The sequence below is a fragment of the Bubalus kerabau genome, chromosome 22 (genome assembly GCF_029407905.1).
Source record: "Bubalus kerabau isolate K-KA32 ecotype Philippines breed swamp buffalo chromosome 22, PCC_UOA_SB_1v2, whole genome shotgun sequence".
In the NCBI taxonomy this organism is placed as follows: domain Eukaryota; kingdom Metazoa; phylum Chordata; class Mammalia; order Artiodactyla; family Bovidae; genus Bubalus; species Bubalus kerabau.
The window spans coordinates 36,150,567-36,169,979 of record NC_073645.1 but is presented as its reverse complement, the minus strand read 5'-3'; the positions used below and the strand labels follow the sequence as shown (position 1 = coordinate 36,169,979).

Genomic DNA, 19,413 nt, shown 5'->3' with positions numbered 1-19,413 from the left:
CACGAGCCCCAGCTTCCGAGTGCCATCATTTACCTGCAGGTCCCCAGGCACTTCAAAACTAGGCCCTCAGCCCGCCATATGCATTTGAGCTTCAGGAAGGAGCCTGCATGCCCCGTTCTCCAAGGAGATGAGAGATCGTGGTTGAATCTTGGGGGAGAGAGTTTTAGGTGAGGTATTCAGGGTCCTCAGCTGTCCAGGTAGAGCAGCTGCCTGGAAACTGACCTGGCTGGGAGGTTGCTGACTGCCTTTCAGAAGGGCAACCCAGGATCCCTTTCTGTATTATACAAACTGGCCAAGTGAACCCAGATTTGAAGGAGTCAGTGTCACGGTGGAGCATGTGGGGAGTGGAACATGTTTCCAAGGCACAAAGTCCATACCATCTGAAGGAGGACCTCAGCCAAAATCTGGGAGTGGAGGGTCATCAGAGCCCAAGATACAAGGCTGATAATCAGAGCAGCAAATTCCGAGTGGTGGGAAAACTAGAACAAAAAACCAGGAAGGCAGACAGAAGTGTGTCCCATGGGCATGACCTGCACTGGGCATGGCCAGGGCCAGACATGGCAAGATCGGTTTAAGGTTGCGCTCCTCCATGGCAGGTCTAGGGTAGCACAGTTCCACAGAAGACCACACCTTCTGGCTAGTTAAGACTGAATATGCTGCCTGACTTCGGTGGACTGATTCATGAACACGACCGGTGTTGGTATCTGGAGAGATGAACCCAACCAGGTGCCTCGAGGCCTGCCAAGATCCCAAGTGCCACTTCCTGGGGTGCTCGCTGAGGTGTTACCGCCAAGTGATGAAATGGATCAGAAGTTTAACCAACAAAGTGGCATCCCCAGGAAGCAATATGCTCGACTGTGTAGCCAGAAGGACCTCTATTTACTTCAGCAAAGCCAATCACTCTAGAAAATCATTCATTACTTTATTACTAAGTGTCTCGACTTCTGATTTCCTTTGCTCACCTAGGACTTATTTCTGATTACATTTTGACCATTGATAAACCCAAAATCCTCCAGAAAATTCTTCCTTGGAAAACTGTAACAGTTTTTTTTTCTTTTTTTTAATTGGTGGAAAAAAGTATACTGCTTTAGTCCATGATTGGAATTATTTGATTTTTTACTCAGAGTGGGCTAATCAGGGCTAATATGAAAAAGAGAGCTGTGTGCTAAAATAGGAAGCAGAGACCACCGATAGCAGGCCACTTCAATTATCTTCTAGGAGAGCAAATGTTTCATGCAGGGCAGGAGGTTTAGGTCTTGTACACAGAGGGTACATGTATGCAATGGAAGTCACATTACTCAGCCAGGAGAAGAAGGAAATACTGCCACTTATGGCAACTGGATGGACCTAGAGATTGTCGTACTGAATGAAATAAGTCAGACAGAGAAAGTCAAATATCAGATGACATTGCTTATATGTAGAATCTAAAAAATCAAAACAAAGAGAGTCACAGATGAAGAAAACAACCTTACAGTCCAGGGGGGAAAGGGAGAAGGAATCAATTCGGAGATTGGGATTGACATATACGCACTACCATACATAAAGTAGATAACAAGGAGCTGCTGTATAGCATGGGGAACTCTACTCAGTACTGTGTAATGACCTATATGGGAAAAGAACCGAAGAAAGCGTGGATGCCTGTATATGCATAACTGATTCACTTCGCTGTACAGCAGAAACTAGCACAACATTTTTAAATCAACTATACTCCAATTATAAAATTTTTAAAAAGTAAAGAAACTAACACAATACTGTAAATCAACTACACTCCAATAAAACATTTTTAAAAATAGAAAATACACTTCGTCAGTTAAAAGAGGCTAGGTTTGGGGGAACATACAACCCCATGATGTCTATGGCTTGCAGCCATGAAGGTTTGCTTCTCGTTCAGGCTGTGTGTCCACTCTGAGCTCACTGCCTCTCTGCTCCATGATGAATGCTCCAGGGGACCCGGGCAGGTGATGAAGCAGCCTCTAGCTGGAACTTGGACAACTTTATGGCAGAAGGAAGAGACATATGGCAGGTCACTCAGAGCTCTTAGAGCTTCTTCTTGGACACAGCTCACATTTCACTGGCCCAGGGAAGTCACCTGGCCCAGTGTGAAGTTGGGGCAGGAATGTGTAATCCTCCTGCAGAGATGGGCCGCTGCACAAAGAGGCACTGAATATGAGTTCAACCCACCATGGGAGCATAAGCTTCTAACATATTTCTGAAAGAACCAGCTTTATGTGACGTTGGGTGGTCATTTTATTTCTCTAGCCCTCAGCCTTTTCATTGAGTAAATGGGAATCGTAACACTTACCCTCTCTTCCTTACAGGGCCATGGAGAAAATTAACCACGTGATTAAATATGAAATTGCTTGATGAATGATTCTTAAAGCACCCCAGGGACAAAGGGCATACATTGACCATATTTGGGATATAAATTGCAGTTTATGTCAAAAGCAAAGACTGGTGGCCAGTGACAAACCATGTCTTTCCCCTGAGCTGTTGGAAAGGAAGGCAGCCTGGTGGGTGAGTGGGTTCAGTAAGGCAGTGCCCATAAGTGTAGCCTAGATAGTTGGGAGGACTGGGGAGGGAGAGGCCATCTTGCTGGCACATTAGTCTACTCACTGTAATGGACTTTTTCCTTTAAACAACTCTTTTATCCACCTGCCTTCCTGGTGACCTGGTTAGTCCAGGTCTAAACACTGATCCACATTAAAGGGATGTAAATGCAATAGGATGCGTGCATGCTAAGTTGCTTCAGTCGTGTCCACCTCTTTGCAACCCTATGGAGTGTAGCCTGCTAGGCTTCTCTGTCCATGGGATTCTCCAGGCAAGTATACTGGAGTGGGTTGCCATGCCCTGTTCCAGGGGATCTTTGTGATCAAATCCAGATCTCCTGCATTGCAGGCAGATTATGGCTGTGCCACTGGGGAAGCAAAATATCATTGGATTGCTACCTGCATTTTGTAGCTAAGGACACAAGACGTTCAAGGTCACACAATAAGTAAACACACAGCGTCTCCTTTAAGCACTTATATACAGAAATATTTAATCCTTGCAACAACTGTATGAGGCAGGAGCTATAACTATGCCCATTTCACAGATGAGGAAATTGAGGTACAGAGAGGCTAAATAATTTGCCCACTGTCCCACAGCTCATTAGTGGCCAGTACTGGGGGAGCCCTGGTGTTGAGCATCCACAGTTGCACATTTTTCTCCCCACAATTTAACATCTCTGAAATGTGGATGTGTCTTTAATTGATTGTGTATCATAGCTGAAGAATCAGTATTTTTCTTAGTGGTATATAAAATAACGGGGCTTCTTAAAATTGATGACATCTTAGTTAAAATCAATGTAATAAGAGACTTGATTTCTTCTTGATCCACCCCTCCCCACTTCCCTTCATCAATTTTGAGATTTAAAAGTGATCCTTCCCCCTGGATGGAGGGGAAATCAGACATAGATCCTATCATCATTCTTTCTTCTTTCCTCTAGCCCTCTAGGGGAAAACACAGGAGACGTTGCTGACAAAAGGTGGCCAGTTCAGGAGCAAGGCAGCACTCAGGCTGTGGACTGCTCCTGGGCAAGATGGGGTATTGGGAGAGAGGGGTGCTATCCAGCCAGCATTTCCAGGAGGTCAGAGCCCCAGCCAGATTCCCACACACAGCACCCATTTGTGAGCCCCAGTGCTGAGAGCAGTCCCATTCCCTGATGTGCAGAGATGAAGCCAGGAAACCCGAGTAGGAACTCAGGGGCAACTGCAGAAGGCACGTCTAAGGCGCTGCAGTTACTGAACAAGACACGAATCTGTGTCCATTTCTTGGGGGGTAAATACAACCACATGTGGCTGAAACCCTCACATCATTTAGTCTGCGCTGACATGAATCCCCTTGGAAGAGTTAGCATTTGGTTAGGTAAACGTTTCCCCTCTCCCTCCCCTCCTCACCTCCCTCGTTCTCCATCAATATCTTGCAGATGTTGGAACAAGCCGCTGACGGACTTCTTTCCCACATTGGAATGCTGGCCTGGGGAACGATGCCTCAGCGCTTTCTGGCCGCCTGCTACCCTCGGCTACAACGGGCCTCCTACACCCTCTTACTTGCGCATCAAGCCTCTGGCTGCTTGCTGCCAAGTATTAAGTGCTTGTTCCACAAACCTGGTGTAGATTATCACTTCGCCGTATAGATGTATCTAATAGAATTAAATAGTTGGCTCCTGACCAGTAACAGATGTGCTACATATAATGCAATAATAATGAGATTGAAACCACCATGTAATATCGAGGGAAGAGTGGAGGGCGACTTGCATTTCTCTAGTTTGAAAGAAAAGGAAAGCAGAGAGGTTGGCCATTTATTTGCACCGAATGAGCTGTATCTCTGTGTTACAAACTCTACGAGGAGTGCCTCTTGCAACCCTGTGCACACCCGTGAAATGAGAGGCAAATAGGGTAGGAAGGGGGGTGGTTTGTGCTAGAGGAGGATTGGTCCAGCTCAATGACCCCTGCCCCTCCTCCCAACCTGGTGCTGCTGGCTTTGGAGGGCTGTATTGGGATCATACTGGGACATGCTTTTGCAGGTTGCTTCAGGTGAGAGATGACCAGTGGAGCCTGAGCTCGGGAGGCCAGCCACGTGGGCAGGAGGAAGACAGAAGTGTAGAGGGGGGGAAAAGGAAGCCAGGCTGCTTGCTGGGCAGGCCCCCAATGTTCCCAAGTGGGGACTGCAGGGCTCTCTCCTGGTGTTGTGCAGTTCCAGAACCTTCCTCAGAATTAGCACAAGCTGGTCTCTGGAGACGCCTGCTTCCCAAGAGTTCTCAACTCTGGTTCCTAGGACTCCTAAAACAGGAGACCTGGGAGGGAGTATGCATACGGTGAAGGGGTAGCCAAGCTCAACACTGGAGGTCAAAGGGCAACCACAGGGTGGAATTCCTGCTGTACAGCAGTGCTTACTGTGAATTCAGAGCTGCAGTTTTTCTGAGTGTTTTGATCTGTTACTGTACCTTATTCCTGTCTTCTTCAACTCCATTGCCCTCCTTTCCTCTACTCTTCAATATTAATGTCTTTGTCAGTTAGTTATTGCTGACTAACAAACAATTCCCAAAACTTAAATATATGCTTTATTTATTTGTTTTTCTCACAATTCTCTGTGTCAATTTGGTTGATTTGAGGCAACTCAGGCCTCAGTCAGTTATCTTGGCTGGACTTGCTCATGTGCCTGTGATCAGTGGATAGACTGGCAGAGGACTGGCTGGCCTTGGACCTCCTTAGGTCCTCATAGCTCTTACAGTCCTCCAGCAGCCTGGCCCGGCTATATTCCTCTGCCAGTGTCCGAGTCGTGACAAGAGAGTTGGTGGAAATGAGCCTGCACTTTCAAACTTCCACTTGCATCCCATTGGCTTCCCACTGGCCAAGCCAGCGTCACTGCTAAGCTAGAATCTGAGCAGGAAGGGACTGCAAAGTTACAAGTCAAAGGGAGGTCATGCAGTCATTCTACTACAGTATCCGTGACATTTATCAGAGGTTTTCAAGTACACAGATCAGGAAGAGTCAGTGAAACAGGTTAATGACATGCCCTGAAAACTCAAGTCCCATTTCAGTCCATCCGAAGACATGGTCAGAAGGCAGTCAGGCCAGTTTCTGCTGTCTCTACCTGGACTTCCATCTTCTATCTTCCTAAAATAGCACTTTGGGACTGCCTGCTGTCTCCCACCCCCCATTCACATACACACTCAAGGACAGACCCCGGTCCAGTTTCTGGGGCCACTTCCTGCCACAGTCCCCAGTCACATAAGGATAGGCAAGACACATAAAGTTAAGGTATGAGAGCACAGCACACAGTCCCAGAAGAGGAAAAATCAAGGGGAAAAACAGACTTCATACTGAGAGGAGACCAAACAGTAATTAATATAGGGACTCCCTCATGCCTTGGACCCAGAGGTACAATTGAGATCAACAGAAGATGGTGGTAAATAGGCCCACCTTGTCAGGTGAACAAAATAAAGGGTAGCATAGTCAAGTACTCCTAACAGCACCCAAAGGATCCAGCTAGGAAAGCAAGAGGAAATCTACTTGGCACATAATAATCACTCCATGAAATTTGTAGACTGACTGGCTAGGAAACTATTCTAAGAAACCAACAGACTCTTAAAGATTTAAGAACAAGGAGAGTCATTGAAACCTATTTGTAAGAGTGGAAACAAACCAAATGTTCAACAATAGGGAATGATTAAATAATTTATGGCACATCTATATAAATGGCATATGATGCAGTTACTTAAAATGATGTTTTAAATTAAATTTTTACAACTGGAGGAGAAATTCAACATGTAATTTGAAGTGAAAAGGCAGGTTCCAAAACGATATGCAATCTGATCCCAAGGAGGCATAAAATAAGTGTGGTTTTAACAGTGGTTTATGGGAGATTTTTGTATCTTTACGCTTTTTACATTTTCCAGGTTTTTTGAAATTCCTCTATGTTTGTAAAAATAATTGAGGTTCTGAAAAGATTGTGGATCTTAATTTTGAAACAAGGACCGAGATGTTAACGTCCTCTTGTTACATCAGGCACTCTCAGACCCTCTCACCTATGCTCCTATATTTTCATTGGTACCACTTACCACACATTATATGTAGTTGGTGGTCCCTCCTCTCTCTTCTTCAATAGAATGTAGACTCTAGGAGGAGGGGTTTTGCTTGTCTTGTTCATGGATGTGTCCCCTGCATTCACCACAGCCTTATGGACTGCGGACCCTCAGAAAATATTTGCTGAATGAATGAGCGAGTGAATGAATGAAAGCACTCAGAGGGAATTCCCTTTCCCTTTTTGTCTCCTCTAGGATGTTCTGAAGCATCAGTATTAGGTGCACCTTGATTTAACCACAGAGAGAAGTGTTGGGAACAACTTTGATTTGCAAATACCCATTGCCTCTGATGTCCATAGATTTCCTACTGGGCTCAGCATAGTACCAAGCACTATGGTGGACAAGAAGGCAGCAGAGTAGATTATAGGACAGGGCATCCATCAGATCAAAGAAGGGAAGTCCAGCACACAGCACAGAGACCCAGTTACACACGGCCACTGCTTCCCACTGATATCTTCAAGAGCCAATGAAACTGCCCTTCCTCTCACATCGTTTGGGAGTCAGCACCAGAAACCCCACATGTGTCCTTCCACACATCTTCTCAAAGCAAACGATGCCCCTACTCTGCTGTTTTCCGCTGCATGGAACTCTCTTGACTGCATCTCAGCCAGCTCCTTGTCTATTGTACTGGACCAAGAAGCAACTATTCTATTAGTTACTACTAGGTAAGTATTCTAATAGTTATTCTAGTCTCTTTTTAAAAAATATTTATTGATTTATTTGTTTGTTTATCTGGCTGCCCTGGGTCTTAGGTGCGGCACACAGGATCTTTGTTCTTCCTGGCAGCATGTAGGATTTTTCTCTGTGGCATGTGGGATCTAGATCCCTGACCAGGGATTTGAACCCAGGCCCCCTGCACTGGGAGCTCAGAGTCTTAGCCTCTGGACCTCCAGGGAAGTCCCTAATTATTCTATTCTATTCTTCATCTCTGTCTTGTGTCACTCTTTCCCAGGCACATAAAGATAACTTCTATTTCTATTTCTCTCTCCTTATCTCTTCTCTCTCAGTCCCAAGTTTGAGCCCTCTCTTTCCCTGTAAAGCTATCAACCACCACTAAAAAGCAAAATGAGTCTTATTAGTGACAGAAAAGGAAAAAGGAAGTGACCAGCAGAATCAGCCAAGGGAGCACATTGACCGTGTGAGGTCCTTGAAAGTGTCCAATGCTCATTCCGGACGCTGCTCACCATTCTTTAACGAAACCTGCCTTTGTGCACCCACCAGGGCTTGAGACAGAGGAAACTAATATTTTCATCTGGAGTGTTGTTTGTCCCTTTTGTTAGAAGTGAGGTTCTCCACTATTTTTTTTTTTTAAACACATGCATGTAGGAACTTCCCTGGATGTCCAACAGTTAAGACTCTGTGCTCCCACTGCAAGGGGGTACAGGTTCAATCCCTGGCTGGGGAAATAAAATCCCACATGCCACGTGGAACAGCCAAAAAAAAAAATCCAAAACAAATGAATAAATAAACAAGTTATTTTTTTTTTACAAATCATTGTTTAAAAAAAACAAGTATGTAGTATTTCCCTTTATAATAGCAATGGTTGCTGCTCACTGAACTCTTACTGATGCCCACTGTGCTAAGGACTGAGTCTGCCTGAATTATTCAGTTACTTCAACAACCCATGAATTCAGTTCCGTTTAGTTCAGCTCAGTTGTGTCCAGCTCTTTGCGACCCTATGGACCACAGCATGCTAGGCCTCCCTGTCCATCACCAACTCCTGGAGCTGGTACTATTATTATTCCCCATTTTTCCAGATGAGGAAACTCGAGAGAGTAAGCAACTTGCCTAGTCATCCAGTTAACCTCTTAGACTGATATGGAAGAACAATTGCCATTCACAACATTCTGTGAAGAAAAATACAGTTGACCCTTAAATGATACAAGGATTATGGACCCTGACCTTCCCCCACTCTCCATGCTATTGAAAATCCATGCATGACTTTGACTGTCCCAAAACTTAATAACTAATAGCCTATTGTTGACCTGAAGCCTTCCAACAATATAAACAGTCAATTCACACATATTTTATATATCTACATAAATTTTATGTGTTCATGAAATATCTAGCTTTCTCTTAATTTTTTTCCAATATTCCTAGGCTACATGGTTTATCTGTGAATTTTTTCAAATTGTCACAAGTCTCCAAAATTTTTTCCAATACGTTAGTTGAAAAAACCCACATATAAGTGAACCCACACAGTTCAAACCTGTGTTCTTCAAGGGTCAGCTGTATTCCCACTCCAAAGAACGGACACACACAAACACACTCCTCAGGAACACAATTTGCTTCTTCTTAGTGGAGAGAAGAGTCAACATGTGTGACACTTTTGTCCCTGTGAAAGATTCAAATAGGAGGCTTCTGGTAATAGATCAATAATCTGCCTCTGGACTAAGGGGAGGGCTTGTCTTTTCCCAGCCACAGTGATTGGTCCACAGGGTGAATTTGTAACTTAAGCTGGACCAATCAGGTCCTTCCTAGGGTGAAAAACAAAACAAAACAAAACAACAATGGAAATTGGAAACAGCCTCCTCTACCTCCTATCTCTTCAGGGACAGGCTGCGAATCTGGGGTTGCTGAAAGCTGAAGAAGAAAGAGGTAACACCCTATTGAAGGAGAAAAGGCGGCCAAGCAGAGGGTAGCAGAAACTAGGGGAGTGTGATGGTGAGACTGAACTCACTTGTCCCCAAGCTTCTCTTCGCATTTTTTGCGCTATTGCCTTCTTTTTACAATTCAGGAAACTGAACTAGGGAGACCGAAGATACTTGTTCAAGGTTAAGATTAAGCTCATGGAAGAGCCCAAAGCACAAGTCCCTGACCCCCAGAAGAGCACTCCTAAAGACACTCAAATGGCCTGGCGGAGGGAGGGTAGGAACCAATTGAGAAGGGAGAAGACGCTTCATGCTTCTGTGAATGCCCACGGCTCAGTCAGCTGTGCTAAGCCCACGCCCCAGCTCCACACCTGCTGCCTGGATGGCTCTGCCGCAACCCAGTGGATGCCTCATTAACGGGATCCACCTGTGGGCACTTTATTTAATTATCGCAATTGGAACAGAGTCAAGTCACTGGAGTTAATGTCCTTCCGCTTTCTGAGAGCTAATTATCACCTGTAGCTTGGCCCCAGGCATGTACAGAAGGGGTCACCCACGGCACTGAAATTGTGTTGCATGAGTTGAGAGCGTTCCCTCTCATTTTGGTAGCAAAGTTGAGTTAAACATGGCAGGGGGTCAGGAAGCATCTGGTCCAGTGCCTGCCTCCAGACATTAGAGCCCATCCATTTCCATCACCAGCCTGGGCATAAAGAAGGGCCCAGAATCCTGGGGCCTGAAAACAACTATAACTGTCTCTTATGGAGCACTTACTGTGTGCCAAGCCCTCCTCAGCTACAATCACAAGTTCTCACAATAGCTGTGAAGCTATATTTCCCTGCCCTTCTGCCTGGAAGGTTCCTGTTGGCCCAGAGAGATTAAGTGACTTACCTGGAGTTTCACAGGTAGGCGAATGAGCTAAGATGCAAGCTTCAGTCTGGTTAACACTGGAATCAAACCTTCCCCTTGCCGCCTCTGTTGCAGGGAGTGTAATTGATTACCTACTGCGTGCCAAACACTGAGATCAGTTTGGGAAATAGAAAGATATATTTACTTTTTGTATATCCCTTGACTTATTTTGTATTAAAATAATTATACTTTCTGATACCATACTAGCAAGGTGCCTCATTTTCTTCTGTCTTTAAATGTAGGCTCTTCCATATACCACCTGCCCCCTATCTTGAACCATGAAACATGGAATTCATCCTATCTCCCTTGTTTCACCGGGTTGCTAGGACTTCAAGTCAAGTAACACATGGTGAAAACTGTTTACTAATGCACAGCTTTGTTTGTTGTAGGCAGTATTATTATTGGATGGAATCCTAGATTGACTTTACTCCTCCAGGAGTCAGAAGATTGAATGTAGCATTATTCATAAGCAAGAGGTCTCCGCTTATAAAATAGGTCCCAGAAAAGGGAATGATGCCCCTGCTTAGAAATTCTTTCTTCTGCCTCACACAGATCCAATGGTAAGCAGAAGGAGTTCCTCTGGGCCTTGAAAGTGACCTGATGGCTAATAAATAATCAACAAAAATCATAATTTACTTACAGACTTTCTGGAACTGGAATTTAAGATGATTTCCTCCTGTCTTTGCCCAGATCGTTCCAGGGGATTATTGCTGTCTTGTTAAACAACAGTAGCATGCGTCATCATTACTCTATCCTTCTTCATTGTCATGTATCAGGATGCTATTTTGAGGAGGGGCAGGCAAGAAATGGAATTGCCTTCACTAGACCAACTTGCTGGCTCACCTTACAGAGACAGAGCTACAGACACCAGTGCCTGCTTTTCTGAAAACAACAACAACAACAAAAACAAAAAAACTCTGGCCCTAACACCCAAGGAGGTTGCTCAGAGTTGGAGTCTAACTCCCATACCAGGGTGAACTCATCCCAGTTTGTCTGAGACTTTCTTGGTTTTAGCAATGTAATTCTTGCAATCCTGGGCACCCTGGGATAGTCGGTTAGTCTATCCACACTTTTTCCCTCTGGGGCAGACAGCACAGTGGAGCTGAGTCAGCTCTGGTACTCAGTGAGTGGCTCATCTCTTCTCTCTCAAGTGGGCAACGTGTTTACTTCTCTGATGCCTTAGTTTCTCCATCTGTAAATGGGGAGAACAGCAAACTTGCCTCGCAGATCGTTGTAAGGAGAAAACAAGTCTGGAAGGTTCTCCATACAGAACAGGCATGTGTGCATGCTCAGTCACTCAGTCAAGTCTGATTCATTGCGACTCTATAGACCGTAACCCTCTAGGCTCCTCTGTCCATGAGGATTCTCCAGGCAAGAATACTGGAGTGGGTTGTCATGCCCTCCTCCAGGGGATCTTCCCAACCCAGGGATCAAACCCATGTCTGCCTGCATCTCCTGCATTGCAGGCAGATTTTTTACCCACTGAGCCACCTGGGAAGCTCACAGAACAGGCACAAAGAGCCAAATAATCTTTCATTAATGTCATTGCCTGGCACTGGCCGTAGGAGCTTACACTTAAGTCGAGGAGATGACAAAGATCTTCCAAGATAGTTTTGTTTCTTCTTCCTCTTCCCGTTGCATCCCTCTTCCTGGTTTTACCGCCTTCGTGACTCCTGGCTCCGCAGCCCTGCCCCACCGTTTCTTGATCCCTCATCCAAGGATGCACAATGCTGCGGCTTTTCACAGTGCATTATTCATTTCTTGGCAGGGAATGCTGTGCTCATAAGAATTAACATTTGGGTTTTATTTACTAGTTTACAAAGTGCCAGAATTGCATGGGGGATTCGGTTGCACAAACTCTCTTGATGGGAAATCAATGACAAATTGAGAAGAAGGGGGCTTGAGGATCAAACAGCAAACCCTTCACAATCCTTGTTTGAAATCTCAGTCCTGGCTGATTTATTGCCGCCGATCCCAAAGTGGTAGGGGGGAGGGACCAGGTCTCTCTCCAGAGTCCCCTCGTTGACCACTAAATTGAACAATTAGACTCGTTCCCAGTCTTACATGAGATTAGTCACAGGATATTTCATTTTAAATCCAATGGAATGTTTTCCCAAATCAGACAAGACTCTTTCAATGTTTATGGCTGTTTTGTTGGAATTCTCTTTGGCTCCAGGAGGGATTTGAAAATTAAATACATTTCCTTTTGGTGACCTGGGGCCAAGTTGGAGGGAGATGAGGCCCCAGGCTTGGGCCAGCAGGAACTTGTCAGGCTGGTTCCAAGAAGTCGCTCCCATTGGCCAGTCTTGTCGAGCACCTGCAGCCCAGCACAGGGCCCCACCAGGCACCTCATCCCTGCAGCCCTCCTCTCATCATCTGGCCTGCTGGTGCACCATGGGAAACTGGAAACACAACACAAATGTTTTGCAAAATTAAAAAGTGGGGTGAGCTCAAGCCATTTGGCAGAGAACATGGAAGGCTCACATGGGGCTTCTTTTCACATTCTGAACTTTCTTTTTGCCTGTGTGGTAGGTCAAAGTACAGACTTCTTATCAAAGTTACTGTGCTTAGAGGTTGCAGAATTCATCCAATATGGTAGGTGGCTGTTTCACTGGTTTTTAACACAGATGAAGAGATGAAAAGAGAGACAATCCTAGAGAAATGATGGTGAGATGAGATGAGGAAAAGAGAGCATGAGAAACATGGGCCTTTACTTAAAACTAATACTCTGTTCTCCAAAGCTTACAATGGCTTCCCCGGACACTGGTGAAATCCTAAAGGTGTGTTTTGCCCATTTTATAATTTCAAGTGAACTCGATTTTAATTGATTATTTCTGCCTCTTCTTTTATATAATTTTTATCTATGGATAGTAGGACCACCTCAAAGGAGAAACAATTCAGTCAGGGACACAGACTCTGAAGCCAAGCAACTCCTTGCATTTGAGTCTAACTTCAGCCACTTATTAGTTGTGCATCTCTGGACAAGTGCACTGATGTCTCTACACCTCAGTTTCCTCAACCACAAAAGGTATGTCACGGTAGAACCAAATTCAAAGGGTTTTTTGAGAAGTGCAAATAAAGTCTGTAAACTGTTCAGAAGTGACCCTGGTCTATAGCAAGCTCTTGCTAGTATCAAATTTGACTTAATTCAGAAGGTTGACATTACCAAAATTTGTGTTTCCAACAGGTCTCCAATTGTACAGGCTGTCAGATGAGCAGAGATTGGACTGAGTGTTTCCCCTGAGAAAGACCAAAGCCATGATGAAGCCAAATGGAGGTACAATCATTTAAATAAATTCCTGGTTCTGTTTTAGCAAGTGTCTCCATTAGGACTCATTAGGCCACAAATAATAGAAAACTCCATTCAAACAAGCCTAGTAGCTCAGATGGTAAAGCATCCGCCTACAATGCAGGAGACCTGGGTTTGATCCCTGAGTCGGGAAGATCCCCTGGAGAAGGATATGGCAACCCACTGCAGTATTCTTGCCTGGAGAATCCCATGGACAGAGGAGCCTGGCAGGCTACAGTCCACGGGGTTGCAAAGAGTCAGACACGACTGAGCAACTAACACACAATGACTGAGAAATGTATTACACTTCAAATGCAGGAAGTTGAGAGGTATCTGGGCTTCCATGTTGGTTCTGGCCCATCAACTGAATCATCAAGAACCTATGTTCTTTCTGTCTTTCCATCTGGCAATCATGAAGTTGTTATATCCTAAGTCAGGCTTCCCTCACGATTCTAATATGTCTGGCAATGGACATCAGGTGAAGTGTTTCTCTGTCATGTTCATCAGGATATAACAATAGGGAGACACTGTGCAAGCCCTCCCATCCACTTCTTATCATATCGTATTTTCTTCAATTGTTGCATGCTCAAAGTCACTGTCTAGAAGGATAGGATTAGCCTCAGTTCAGTTTAGTTCAATCACTCAGTTGTGTCTGACTCTTTGCGACCCCATGAACCACAGCACGCCAGGCCTCCCAGCTTGTCCATCACCAACTCCTGGAATTTACCCAAACTCATGTCCATTGAATCGGTGATGCCATCCAACCATCTCATCCTCTGTCATCCTCTTCTCCTCCTGCCTTCAATCTTTCCCAGTATCTGGGTCTTTTCAAATGAGTCAGCTCTTCGCATCAGGTGGCCAAAGTATTGGAGTTTCAGCTTCAACATCAGTCCTTCCAGTGAACACCCAGGACTGATCTCCTTTAGGATGGACTAGTTGGATCTCCTTGCAGTCCAAGGGATTCTCAAGAGTCTTCTCCAACACCACAGTTCAAAAGCATCAGTTCTTCTGCGCTCAGCTTTCTTTAGAGTCCAACTCTCACATCCATACATGATTACTGGAAAAACCATTAGCCCCAGAGCTGTGGTCAAATCACAGACAGCACGACCATTACTTTATTAGGACAGGAGCAGACAGACACTGGGGAGTCAGTCTCATTGTTCACCATTCTGCAATTTAGGTGCTCCCACATTAGATGGTAATTCATGTTCAAGGTTGCATGAGTTTCCAGGAGTTCCAGAAAATTCTATGATGTCATTTAATTTCATAGAACTCTGCATGATGGGATTGGTGGGAATAGAGTTCTGAAGATGAGATTTTTAAAGATATGTCCTGGTGAGCACAAGGTCTGCTGTGTGTCCTCTTCACACGTAAGCCCTTGGCTTTGACCTGCGTATTGTCTGTGATTAGACAGAATATTTCAGCACCCTCCCACGGGGCTTCCTCTGCAATGACCAGTGGGAACAGGGATTACTTCTGCCTCATTCATCATTGTATCCATACTGCCTGGCCAATAGTAAAAATTGATACTTATTGAATGCATGAATCTTCCCCTCTCCAAGTCCTTTTTATTAACTTGTGCTCAGGCTCTGTTCCTCTTGCTCTAAATGTTCTCTCTCCTTCTCTTGACTCCTTTAAAGCTTCAGTGGCCTGGAAATGACCCCTTCCTCTAGGAATAATAATAGCTTTCATTCGTTTATTGAGCACTGACTATACGTCCTGCCCAGTGCTAAGCGCTTCACAGATATTACCTCATTGAATGTTTACAAAATTTTATAAGGTGGGTTTATAGGTGAATAAAATGTCTTACCAATGGCGACATAATCTGTAAACAGAAACAGAAGAGAGATTCAAGCCCCCAGGGGCACCGAAGTCTGACATCCTAACCACTCTCTGGATGTCCTTCCAAGCTTCTGAAGTCCACGGGCCTCTCCCCCTAGTGGTGCTCTCTTGGCCTGTGCTCTCCTGTCATTTACAAATGTCTGTGTATCCATCTCATCTCCTCCACACCATGTAATGCTCTGAGGGCTGGAAGGGTTGCGTTTTTATACTGCAGGGCCCCCTGCACTCAGCAGAGATCCCTGTCTTGAGTAGATGTCATTTGACTTGAACTGTATCCAGGGCCTCTGGATGGCCCCACTGCAGCCCACGTGTGGAGGTCACTGGGGCTCCCCTGGCCCAGCCTATGTGTATTCTATGTCTTGGCCAAGCCAGCTTTAAGCAGGCCACTGCTTCAGACAATCACTCGAGCATGGAGCCCAGTGTCCATCTGACTAGAGATGAGGTCAGCCACAGGGCCCCAGGCTAACTGACTTGGCTCAGTTCTCTTCAACACAAGCAAGCTTGAGGACCCTGACCCCCTGGCTCTGCTGTTTCTCTGCCTCATGCTGTCCATTAAAGTATTTGTCTTTGTAAACATAGCTCTTCCAGGCCAGGGAGGAGCCTCCAGGCTTTCAGAGAGCGCCAGGGCACTGGACTCTTCCTCCCCCATTAAAAGAACCGTGAAAACTTTTGACCTCCAGCTGGAGGCACCAGAATGGAACAATTTATAACCCCTTATTATAGGTTGTGTCTCACATGGCATGCTTTAAGAGCTTTCGGCTGGGCCACACATATACACACAATCTGCCTCACGCAGCCCTGACCAATTGTCCCCAGAACCCAGCCAAATTTGGGGCAAGTGTGTGGTCACTGGTTTACTGGGCCAGCCGTTGGACAAGCTAGCAATGGACTGGCTGAGTCTTCTGGAAACCAAAAGCAATTGCTGACATCTGGATGCCATGGGATTGGGTTCCAAAATGCTGGGTCATTCCACAGTCATGGGAGAGAAAAGCTGATAGTGAGGGCCAGGGCAGACAGAAAGTCTACTCCCTTCTTGCTGGTCCCAAGGATTCAGAAGGCTGAATGAAATCCCTCTGCCACCAAAGCAGAGTTCCCAACAGATGAATCAGGTTCTGCCACTGAGGTTGTGAAGTTTCATCTGGCTCTACCTGGTAGATCTCTAAGCTACTTATTGCCATCTTCTCTGCTTATTGCTCTCTCTGATATCACCTTCTCTCCTTTTCTCCTATTATTATGTGAGGAGTAAGACCAAGGGAGCAACACTGCATTCTCTTCTTGGCTCAGCAGCCAGTTCTTCCCTTCCTATGCTAAGTCTCCAGGCTTCAGGGAAACCAATGGGCTTCTCAGGTGGTGCTGGTGGTAAAGTCTCCGCCTGCCGAAGCAGGAGATACAAGAGATGCAGGTTCCATCCCTGGGTCGGGAAGATCCCCTGGAATGGAAAATGGCACTCCACTCCAGTAAAATTCTGGGCAGAAGAGCTTGGCAGGCTACAGTCCATGGGGCTGCAACGAGTCGGACATGACCGAGCACAGCACAGGAAAACAAATAGATTGGGAGACTCTGGTCACAAAGGACAGAATTTCCTACAGAGGTCAGGGACACACCCATGTGTAACCTTTGTCTGAGCTAAAAAGGCAGCAGAACGTTTTATCTCACCCCTTATGCTCAATACAAACCAAGTTGGGAAGATAGAAAGATTTAGTTGATGAAAAAACACAAAAGAAAATGGTTTGAATAAATCCAAGCTGCTGAGCCACATCATAAATGTGAGTGGGTCAAAGCTATCATACTAAAGGATAAAGACTTTCAGACTGGATTTAAAAAAATACCCCAAACTGACTTTTTGGTACTGAAGAATAATATTTAAAATAAAATGACACAAGAAGTTTAAAAATTAAGGGGTGATAAAACAAGCTCTCCAAACAGTGGGGAAGTGCTAGTGGAAAATGGAGAGAGACTGGCTACTAGACCTGTCCCTACTCTCTAAGACACAGTATATTTCTACCTGTGGCAGATTCATTTTTATATTTGGCAAAACTAATACAATTATGTAAAATTTAAAAATAAAATAAAATTAAAAAAGAAAAATAAAAAAAAGAAAAATGTTGTTTGGCTCTATTCTCAGAATGACCTTGAAGGAAAGCATTTAGGGAAAACACGTCACACTGGGACCTCTAGGGCAGACTCCATGTTAAAGCTTCTCCATTCATGCCCCAATTCTTCCCATTTTAGAAGCTGAGAGACACACACAAGTCTCTTGGATGGACTATTCCATCAGTCTCTTTTCTGTTTCCAAACAAAGGTGTTGATGTTAAGTTAAAAACAAGTTCAGAAGTGTCCTCGTGTTTCTTCTCAGTACCACCTCCTGGGAAAATGGCTTCCAGCTGGCCAGCTGGATAATTTTCCAGGCAAAGAGGTCACATACGGGCCACAGAGCCAATTTTGTGAGTGGGCCAACTGGGCTGTCCATTTAAGCAACCAAGTGAAATCAGCACAGAGGAAAATGACGATGACCAGACAAAGGAGCCAAGGTATATATAAATGAATATTCCATAGATGGATCTCAAGAGTTTGGAAAATCCTTCATATTATAAGAGGACTTTGAATCTGTGAGCTCCCCCACACCAACCCACCCGCCTAGGAACAGATTTCTTAGCTTCCAGCGTATTTCCAAATGGATTGCTGGCCTCAAAATGTTTTAGAACCATTGAAAGTTATAATAATTTCAAAGGTGCGGTGACAGTCAGTGGCCTCCAAGGACCCCCATGTCAAGGCTTGGGGTCCTACTACAGTTCACAGAGCAGGGAACGAAGCACAGAACTCAGCCCTCGATCAGCAGAGGTAAAGAACAGCTATGCTAATTGAGTTTGAGGAGGGAAGGTGCTTATGTGGGTCTCACAGTGAACCAAGAGTGGAATTGTTTTTTCAGTGGTTCCCTGCCCCATCACCCCATAGCCCATTCATATGGGAAAGCATTTTCTAGAGTGCTCACAAACTCCACCTTGAAAAACTGGGCTCATTGGCAGAATAAATTTGGGAAATGCTAGATAGAAGATAGATAAATCTTCTCCAATGAAGATTTGCAGTGCATATGTTTACGATAAAGGCTCTGACAAATCCTGCAATAACTTAAGCTAACCTAGCATTTAAGTTAAGTTAACCTAGTGTTTCCAAAAGTTATTTGAGCAGACTTCTCTCTTCTCCAGAACGTCTCTTACATGCCAGTTAACTACAGTTCCACCACACATGCTTTGGGGGAAGCAAAGAAAGTCAAAGTCTAAAGTACTTCTTGGCACTCAAGGCCTACCTTCTGGCTCTCCTTCCCATTTTCAGTCAAACATGGTGCTCAGGCTAACCCCCTCACATCTTGTCCTTCCCTGCTTCTTGCTTCCATGCACATGATGCTACTCTCTCCCTTTAGACTCTTCCCTGTCCTCCTGGTGATCTAAGTCACATCCATGGTTAGTGCTAGCCACCATCCCTCCTTTCTTCCACAAAGACTTTCCAACAAAGAGCAGATGCAAAATAAAATTGTCCTGGGGTAGGAGGGATACAGAGGGAGGTAATCCTCTGTGGTCACCTCCCACCATCTCCCAGGCCCTCTTGGACAGACTGTGTTCTCAGATATGGGCATTGAACTTTCACCTTCTTTTAACAGGGCTTCTGCTGCCTGGTCATCTCCATGCGTTTCCAGGCTGAAGGTAACAGAATGATAAGAAAGAGAAAAAGCAAGGGATGAGTATCAAGCAAAGGAACAAGGCATAGTTGACACAAACATGAGTTCTCTTGATAGGGATTTGTTTTTACCTCTGCCCCTGCCATTCATACCAGCTCCTATGATGAATCCACAATCTGAAGTATGTGTCTTATGAAGCCTGGGCCAAAGGACAGGTAGGCTTTGGTGGCAGGCTCAACTCCAGTGAACATCAAAGAGTCAACAAAAGGGACACTGGGCATTAAGTAAGTTACCAGCACCCCTAAAAATTCCCTAGACACCCAGCCAAACTTGAAATGAGTCCTGAGTACAGCAGAGAGATCTGTGGTTGGTCAGGCCTCCAAGTTCAGAGGGCTTCCCTTGTGGCTCAGCTGGTAAAGAATCCAGCTGCAATGTGAGTCTTTTCTGGCAGATATCACAGCCCCCTCTTCTTCCATGATTCCTT

General features: G+C 45.1%; 2 long non-coding RNA genes across 4 annotated transcripts; one reads left to right on the top strand and one right to left on the bottom strand.

The window, feature by feature from the left end:
• Positions 1-1,395: 1,395 nt before the first annotated feature.
• Positions 1,396-4,171, bottom strand: LOC129636458 (uncharacterized). The gene is made up of 2 exons (XR_008706928.1): positions 3,936-4,171; positions 1,396-1,992 (listed from the first exon to the last, which is right to left on the bottom strand). It is a non-coding gene; the product is annotated as an uncharacterized LOC129636458 (long non-coding RNA).
• Positions 4,172-4,463: 292 nt separating this feature from the next.
• Positions 4,464-13,435, top strand: LOC129636459 (uncharacterized). 3 transcript variants are annotated; one of them, XR_008706930.1, is made up of 4 exons: positions 4,464-4,574; positions 6,821-7,290; positions 9,178-10,118; positions 10,512-11,423. It is a non-coding gene; the product is annotated as an uncharacterized LOC129636459 (long non-coding RNA). The 3 variants fall into 3 exon arrangements; XR_008706931.1 differs by lacking the exons at positions 4,464-4,574; positions 6,821-7,290; positions 10,512-11,423 and adding exons at positions 12,994-13,150; positions 13,310-13,435 and having other exon boundaries at positions 8,838-10,118; XR_008706929.1 differs by lacking the exons at positions 4,464-4,574; positions 6,821-7,290 and having other exon boundaries at positions 8,838-10,118; positions 10,512-10,682; positions 10,813-11,423.
• Positions 13,436-19,413: the final 5,978 nt, after the last annotated feature.